This window comes from Neovison vison, chromosome 2, assembly GCF_020171115.1.
Source record: "Neovison vison isolate M4711 chromosome 2, ASM_NN_V1, whole genome shotgun sequence".
NCBI lineage: Eukaryota > Metazoa > Chordata > Mammalia > Carnivora > Mustelidae > Neogale > Neogale vison.
The window spans coordinates 144,595,923-144,604,865 of record NC_058092.1 but is presented as its reverse complement, the minus strand read 5'-3'; the positions used below and the strand labels follow the sequence as shown (position 1 = coordinate 144,604,865).

Here is an 8,943-nt window from a genome sequence, read left to right as displayed (position 1 = left end):
CAGGGTGGTCCTCATGAGTGGGCGTGGTCTCATTGGCCATACAGTTGGATCCTTGGCCATATAGTTGGCTCCCACTTTGAGGGTTGAACACCCATCCCAATAGATAGGATTCCTGATATGGGGAAAGAGGAGTTCTCTATTGTGCTTCAGGTTCCCCCATTAGCAGGGATTCCAGCAAAGGTCTGGGGACAGATGCCTGAATACCAAGGATGGGCAGAGATGACGGACATGGGTCATGGCCGGTCTCACATGGTGGATATGGGCCCCTATCTCTGGGTAGCTGACACTAGGACTTGGCTCAGGCTCTGCCAGTCACAGCACTAGTGTCCAGGGCAGCCTATAAATCAGGGTTCCCTCGAGCACCGAGCAGATTAACCCTCATATGAGCTTTCTGGGGAGACTCACCAGACCCTTCTTGTTTCTATGGGGAAGGCAGAATGCTGCCTTTGGCTCCAGAATACCCTATCAAGAGGGCTTGTGGGCCAGGAAGCTGAGGATGGAATTGTAAACTCAAGCTATGGTTAAATTTAGAGTTAAGCAAAAGGCACTTCCAGTGTGCAGCGGTTGAATCGAATATCCAGCACCTGAGTATGGGTGGATGTCAGATATTTGCTCATGCTGGAGTTTGTGTCTATGATGACTGAGAAATGGAGGGGTGGCATCAAGGCCATTGAGGATTTCCCACCCTGGGGCTTGTGAGATGCTCCAAACAGGTTTCCATCTACCGGACAGGGGGAGTCTGGTTTGTTTGCTCCAGGGTCCCACATGTGGTACGATTGGATAGCATAGCTCTCCCACGTGGATGCCTAGAAAGCACACCTCCATTGACCATTGCAGCTGAGGAACATGGCAGGTTCATTCTGGTGGTGCTGGGGTGAAGTATCAAGGCCTTGAGTTGACATGGAGTCTCATGAAGATGGGTCACAATGCTAGTTTGTTACCAGGGAGATCATAGAATGTGCTGGTTGCTAAGGGGCCATTCAGGATTCATCTACCCTGAGGGTTTGACACAGGTCCATGAGCACAGCTTCCTTCTTGGGACAGGAGATGTTCTATTCTGTGGCTCAGGGACCACATGTTGTATCATAAGTTGGTATTCCAGAACAGGCCTCTGAGGATGGATACCTGAAAACCTAATCCAGTGTTCCAATGAAGTCCTCTGGGCATATCAAGTACAATCTTCTGACTCAGGACCATTGACTTGGGTGTCAGTCTGGATGGAGGTGATCAGGTTGTTTCAAACTGCGCATTTGAGTCCAGAGCAGCCTCCAATATTGGGCTGGGCTCAGGCGCCTTGTAGGTTTCTCCTAATCTAAGGATTTGGGCAACAGTGACAGCCACAATTTCCTTGAGTATGGCAGGCACAGTCCTTTGTTGTGGCTCTAGATACCACAACCTTGAGGTCATGTGAAGCATGGTTTTGGGAGGGACGTCTGCAAACACAAACTCGGGTCAGGGTTAGTGGCGAGGTGATTGCAGGCACAATGCATAGACCTGGAAGGCAGCTCCTCAGGAACTGTAAATCGGATGACTCGAAGGTGGTAGCACAGGCTATTGTATCTGGATTGTGTGTCCAGGATGGCCTCGGAATTCAGATGTGGTCTCATGGGTCCATGGCAGATTTTTCCTCTCTAAGTTTCCTGGGGCTCCCAATAGTTTGGTGGCTTTCTCGGGGAAAAGAATAGTGCTGTTTTCCAAATTACGGGTGCCCCAAAATAGGGATTCCAGAGACAGCCTCTGGGTCTGGGCCACTGGAAAATCCAACCAAGTGTTGGGATTTGGGCCTAATGGCATACCAAGCCTGTAATGCGGGGTCCTGAAGGTGCTAATGAGAGCGTTTGTTTGAAAGCATGCTCAGGCTGAGGGTCACCATGCCTGCTTGTGTCCCGGTGGTACTCATGAGTGGGCGTGGTCTCCTTGTCCATGGAGCTGGCTCCCACTTTGAAGGTTGGAAACGCATCCCAACACCTAGGATCCCTGCCATGGGAAAGGAAAAGTTCTCTATGCTGCTTCAGGTTCCCTCATTGGCAGGGATTCCAGCAAATGTCTGGGGACAGATGCCTGAATACGAAAGATGGGTAGAGATGACGGACTTGGACCATGGCCAGTCTCAAATGCTGGATATGGGCCCCTATCACTTGAAGGCTGACACTAGGTCTTGGCTAGGCTCTGGCAGACACATCACTAGTACCCAGGGAAGCCTATAAACTGGGGTTCCCTCAAGCGCCGAGCAGATTGATCCTCATGTGGAGTTTCTGGGCAGACTCACCAGGCCCTTTTTATCTCTATTGGGAAAGCAGAATGTTGTGATGTGGCTCTAGATTTCCATCTCAAGAGGGCTTGCAGACCAGGAGGGTGAGGATGGAATTGTAAACACAAGCTATGGTTCAATACAGGGTCAAGCGGAAGGCAGTTCCAATGTGTAGCACCTTATTCGTGATATCCAGCACCTGAGTAAGGGCGGATGTCAGATGTTTGCTCATGCTAGGGTTTGTGTCTGTGTTGACTGAAAAATGGAGGGGTGGCGTCAAGAGGCCATGAAGTATTTCCCAAGTTGGGGCTTGTGAGATGTTCAAAACAGCAAGGTTTCCTTCTTTTGGACAGGGGCAGTTGGTTCCAGGTTCCCCCATGTGGAAAGTTTGGGTAGCAGAGAACTACTTCATGGAATCCTGGAAAGGACACCTCCATTGACCATTGAAGCTGAGGAATATGGCAGGTTCGTTCTGCTGGCTCTGGGCGAAGTACCAAGGCCATGAGTTGACATGAAGTCTCATGAAGATGGGTCACAATGCTGGTTTGTTACCAGGGAGCTCTTAGAATGTTCTGGTGGCTAAGGGTCTGTGGCTAAGGTGGCTAAGGTGGCTAAGGGGCTAAGGGGCTAAGGGGAAGGATTCATATACACTGAGGGTTGGCCACAGGTCCAAGAGCACGGCTTCCAGCTGGGGACAGGAGATTTTCTGTTGTGGTGCTCAGGAACCATAAAATGTATCATAAGTTGGCATTCCAGAAGAGGCCTCTGAGGACAGAAGCCTGAAAAGCTTATCTAGGCTTCCAGTGAGGTCCTAGGGCCATGTCAGGTTCAATCACCTAACTCAGGACCATTGACTTGGGTGTCTGCCTAAATGGAGGTGAACAGGGTGTTTCAGACTGTGCATTTGCATCCAGAGCGGCCTCCATAATTGGGTTGGGCGCAGTAGCCTTGCAGGTTTCTCCTAATCAGGAAGGTTTGGGCAACATGATAGGCCGAGTTTCCTTGGGGATGGAAGGCACAGTCCTGTGGTGTGACTCCAGGGGCCCCATCCTGGAGGGCATGTGAGCCATGCTTTTGAGAGAGAAATCTGCAAACACAAACTCGGGATAGGGTTATTGGCGAGGTATTCGAAGGCCCAATGCATGGACCTGGAGGGAAGCATATCAGGAAAGGTAAATCAGGTGACTAGAAGGCAGTAGCACAGGCTCTTGTATCTGGATTGTGTATCCACTATGGCCTTGGAATGCAGGTGTGGACTCATGGGACCATGGGAGATTTTTCCTCTCAAGGATCCTGAGGCTCCCGATAGTTTGTGGTTTGCTCAGGGAAGAGAAGAGTGCTGTTTTCTATCTTAGGGGTGCCCTAAAACAGGGATTCCAGTGAAGGGCTATGGGTATAGGCACGTGGAAAATCCCACCAAGGGTTAGGATTTGGGCCTAGGGGCATACCAGGTCTGCAATGTGGAATCCTGGAGGTGCAACTGAGAGCGTTTATTTGAAAGCATGCTATTGCGGAGGGTCATAATGCCTGCTTGTGCCAAGGGCGGCCCTCATGAGTGGGCGTGGTCTCCTTGGCCATGCAGCTGGCTCCCACCCTGAGGTTTGGTCACCCACCCTAACATCCAGGATTCCTGCCATGGGAAGGAGGAGTTCTCTACTGGGCTTCAGGTTTCCCTATTAGCTGGGATTCGAGCAAAGGTCTGGAGATAGATGCCTGAATACCAAGGATGGGTAGAGATGATGGCCCTGGGACATAGCCAATCTCACATGCTGGATATGCGACCCTCCCGCTGGGTGGCTGACACGAGGTTGGGGCTCAGGCTCATTCAGACACGGCACTAGGTGCTAGCGGAGCCTATAAATTGGGGTTCCCTCAAGGGTTGAGTAGACTGATCCTATGTGGAGTTTCTGGGCAGACTCACAAGGCCCCTTTTCTTTCTATGGGGAGGCAGAATGCTGTGTTGTGGCTCCAGAATGCACTATTAAGAGGACTTGTGGACCAGGAGGGTGAGGATGGAATTGTAAATGCAAGCTACGGTTAAATCCAGTGCCAAGTGAAAGGCATTTCCAGTGTGCAGGGGCTGATAGGAATATCCAGCACCTGAGTAAGGGTGGAGGTCAGATGTTTGCTCACTCTGGACTTTATGCCTATGATGACCAACAGATGGAGGGGTGGTGTCAAGAGGCCATGGAGGATTTCCCATGGTGGGGCTTGTGAGATGCTCCACACAGCAAAGTTACCTTCTACCAGACAGGGGGGTGTGTTTGTTTGCTACAGGGTTCCCCATGTGGATAGTTTGGGTATCAGAGCACTCCCTCGTGGATGCCTGGAAAGCACACATCTATTTACCAGCTGAGGAACATGGCAGGTTTGTCTTGTTACTCTGAGTAAAAGTACCAGTTCTTTGAGTTGACATGAGTCTCATGAAGATGGGACACAATGCTGGTTTGTTACCAGGATGATTTTAGAATATGCTGATGGCTAAGGGCCTGTGCAGGATTCATATACCCTGAGGGTTTGACTCAGGTCCAAGAGCAAGGCTTCTGTCTGGGCAGGAGATGTTCAGTTGTGGGGATCAGGGACCACATGTTTTATCATAAGTTGGTATTCAAGAACAGGCCTCTGAGGACAGAAGCCTGAAAACCTAATCTACAGTTCCAAATAGGTCTTAGGGGCATGTCAGTTTCAATCATCTGACTCAGGAACATTGACTTGGATGTCTGCATGGATGAAGTTGATCAGGGTGTTTTGACTGTGCATTTGCATCCAGAGAAGCCTCCATATGCTCCATATGGAGCAGCCTTCATATGGGTGGGCTCAGGGGCCTTACAGGTTTCTCCTAATCTGGAGGGTTTGGGCAACTGTGACAGGCACTGTTTCTTTGGGGATAGCAGGCATGTCCTGTGGTGTGGCTCCAGATGCCCCATCCTGGAGGGCATGTGAACCATGGTTTTGGGAGAGAAGTCTGCAAACACAAACTGGGGTTAGGGTTAGAGGCAAGGTGATCGCAGGCCCAATGCATAGACCTGAGGGAAGCTCATCAGAAATTGTAAATCAGGTGACTCAAAGGCAGTAGCACAGACTATTGTATCTGGATTTTGTTTCCATGATGGGCTCAGAATTCAGGTGTGGTCTCATGGGTTAATGGGAGATTTTTCCTCTCAAAGTTGCTGACTGCTCCCAATAGTTTGGTTGCTTTCTCGGGGAAGGGAAGAGTGCTGTTTTCCAACTTAGGGGTGCCCCAAAACAGGGATTCCAGAGACGGGCTTTGGGTCTGGGCGCCTGGAAAATTCCACCAAGTGTTAGGATTTGGGCCTAGGGGCGTACCAGGGCTGCAATGCGGGATCCTGGAGGTGCAACTGAGAGCATTTATTTGAAAGCATGCTCAGGCTGAGCGTCAAAATGCCTGCTTGTGCCCAGGGTGGCCCTCATAAGTGGGCGTAGTCTCATTGGCTTTGCAACTGGCTTCCACTCTGAGGTTTGGACTACCATCCCAACAGCGAGAATTCCTGCCATGGGGAAGGAGTTCGCTATTGTGCTTCAGGTTCCCCCATTGTTAGTGATTCCAGCAAAGGTGTAGGGAACAGATACCTGAATACCAAGGATGGGTAGAGATGATAGCCCTGGGCCATGGCCAGTCTCACATGTTGGATATGGACCCCGCCCACTGGGTGGCTGCCATGAGGTAGGGGCTCAGGCTCTGTCAGACACAGCAGCAGTGGCCATGGCAGCCTATAAATCGGGGTTCCCTCGTGATCTGAGCAGATTGATCCCCATGTGGTGTTTCTGGGAGTACTAAACCAGGCCATTCTTCTTTCTATGGGGAAGGCAGAATGCTGCATTGTGGCTCCAGAATTCACTGTCAAGAGGACTTGCAGACCTGGAGGGTGAGGATGAAATTGTAAACCCAAGCTCCTTTTCAATTCAGTGCCAAACAAAAGGCAGTTTCAGTGTACAGCAGCTTATTTGAATATCCAGCACCTGAGTAAGGGTGTATGTCAGATGTTTGCTCACGCTGGAGTTTGTTTCTATGATGACTGACAAATAAAGTGGTGTCATCAAGAGGCCATGGAGGCTTTTTCGCAATGGGTTTGCCGCCAGAACACAGGTGTCCTGAAAACCACAGCTTCATCCTAAACCAGAATGGGGAAGGAAAAGACTCATATCAACATTGTTGTCATCGGACACGTAGATTCGGGCAAGTCTACCACTACTGGTCATCTTATCTACAAATGTGGTGGGATAGATAAAAGAACTATCAAAAATTTCTAGAAGGAGGCTGCTGAGATGGGAAAAGGCTCCTTCAAGTATGCCTGGGTCTTGGATAAACTGAAAGCTGAATGTGAATGTGGTATCACCATTGATATCTCCCTGTGGAAATTTGAGACCAGCAAGTATTATGTGACTATCATTGATGCTCCAGGACGCAGAGACTTTTATCAAGAACATGATTACAGGCACATCCCAGGCTGACTGTGCTGTCCTGACTGTTGCTGCTGGTGTTGGTGAATTTGAAGCAGGTATCTCCAAGAACGGGCAGACTCTAGAGCATGCCCTTCTGGCTTACACACTGGGTGTAAAAGAACTAATTGTTGGTGTTAACAAAATGGATTCCACTGAGCCACCCTACAGCCAGAAGAGATACGAGGAAATCGTTAAGGAAGTCACCACCTACATTAAGAAAATTGGCTACAACCCCGACACAGTAGCATTTGTGCCGATTTCTGGTTGGAATGGTGACAACATGCTGGAGCCAAGTGCTAATATGCCTTGGTTCAAGGGATGGAAAGTCACCCATAAAGATGGGAATGCCAGTGGAACCACACTGCTTGAAGCTCTGGATTGCATTCTGACACCAACTCGTCCAACTGACAAGCCCTTGCGTCTGCCTCTCCAGGACGTCTACAAAATTGGTGGTATCGGTACTGTCCCTGTGGGCCGAGTGGAGACTGGTGTCCTTAAGCCTGGCATGGTGGTCACTTTTGCTCCAGTCAATGTTACAACTGAAGTCAAGTCTGTTGAAATGCACCATGAAGCTTTGAGTGAGGCTCTTCCTGGGGACAATGTGGGCTTCAATGTCAAGAACGTATCTGTCAAAGATGTTCGTTGTGGCAATGTGGCTGGTGACAGCAAAAATGACCCACCAATGGAAGCAGCTGGCTTCACAGCTCAGGTGATTATCCTGAACCATCCAGGCCAAATTAGTGCTGGATATACACCTGTGCTGGTTTGTCACACAGCTCACATTGCTTGCAAGTTTGCTGAGCTGAAGGAGAAGATAGATCATCGTTCTGGAAAAAAGCTGGAAGATGGTCCCAAGTTCTTGAAATCTGGTGACGCTGCCATTGTTGATATGGTTCCTGGAAAGCCTATGTGTGTTGAGAGCTTCTCTGACTATCCTGCTCTGGGCCGTTTTGCTGTTCGTGAAATGAGACAGACGGTTGCTGTGGGTGTCATCAAAGCAGTGGAGAAGAAGGCAGCTGGAGCTGGCAAGGTCACCAAGTCTTCCCAGAAAGCTCAGAAGACTAAATGAATATTATACCCAATATGTACCACCCCAGTCTTAATCAGTGGTGGAAAAACGGTCTCAGAACTGTTTGTGTCAATTGGCCATTTAAGTTTAATAGTAAAAGACTGGTTAATGATAACAATGCATCATAAAACCTTCAGAAGGAAAGGAGAATGTTTTGTGGACCATTTGTTTATTTGTGTGTGTGTGTGTGTGTGTGTGTGTGTGTGGCAGTTTTAAGTTATTAGTTTTTAAAATCAGTACTTTTTAATGGAAACAACTTGACCAAAAATCTGTCACAGGATTTTGAGACCCATTAAAACAAAAGTTTAATGAGAGAAAAAAAAAAAAAGAGGCCATGGAGGATTTCCCACGCAAGGGCTTGTTAGATGCTCTAAACAACAAGGTTTCCTTCTAACGGACAGGGGGAGTCTGGTTTGTTTACTCTAGGGCTCCCCATATTAAAAGTTTGGGTAGCAGAGCTCTCCCACATGGATGCCTGGAAAGCACACCTCCATTGACCATTGCAGCTGAGGAAAATGGCAGATTCGTTCTGGTGGCTCTTGGGCAAAGTACCAATGCCTTGAGTTGACATGGAGGTTCATGGAGATGGAGCACAATACAGGTTTGTTACCAGTGAGATCTTAGAATGTGCTGGTGGCTATGCAGCCCTGTAGGATTCATGTACCCTGAGCGTTTGACACAGGTCCAAGAGCACGAGTTCCATCTGAAGACAGGATATGTTCTGTTGTGGGGTTCAGGGACCACATGGTGTATCATAAGTTCGTATTCTAGAACAGGTCTCTGACGACAGATGCCTGAAAACCTAATCTAGGGGTCCAGTGAAGTCCTAGGGGCATGTCAGTTTCAATCTTCTGACTAAGGACCATTGACTTGGGTGCCTGCCTGGATTCAGGTAATCAGGGTGTTTCAGACTGTGCATTTTCATCCATAGCGGCCTCCAGTATTGGGGTGATCTCAGGGGCCTTGCATTTTTCTCCTAATCTGGATGGCTTGGGCAACTGTGATGGGCACAGTTTCCTTGGGGATGGCAGGCACAGATCTGTGGTGAGGCTCCAGTGACCCCATCCTGGAGGGCATGTTAGCAATGGTTTTGGGAGAGAAGTCTGCAAACACAAACTCGGGTTAGGGTTAGTTGCCAGGTGATCTCAGACCCAATGCA

At 49.2% G+C, this 8,943-nt stretch overlaps 1 pseudogene; it reads left to right on the top strand.

Moving 5' to 3' along the window:
• Positions 1–6,383: 6,383 nt before the first annotated feature.
• Positions 6,384–7,899, top strand: LOC122898869 (annotated as a pseudogene).
• The last annotated feature ends 1,044 nt before the right edge of the window (positions 7,900–8,943 follow it).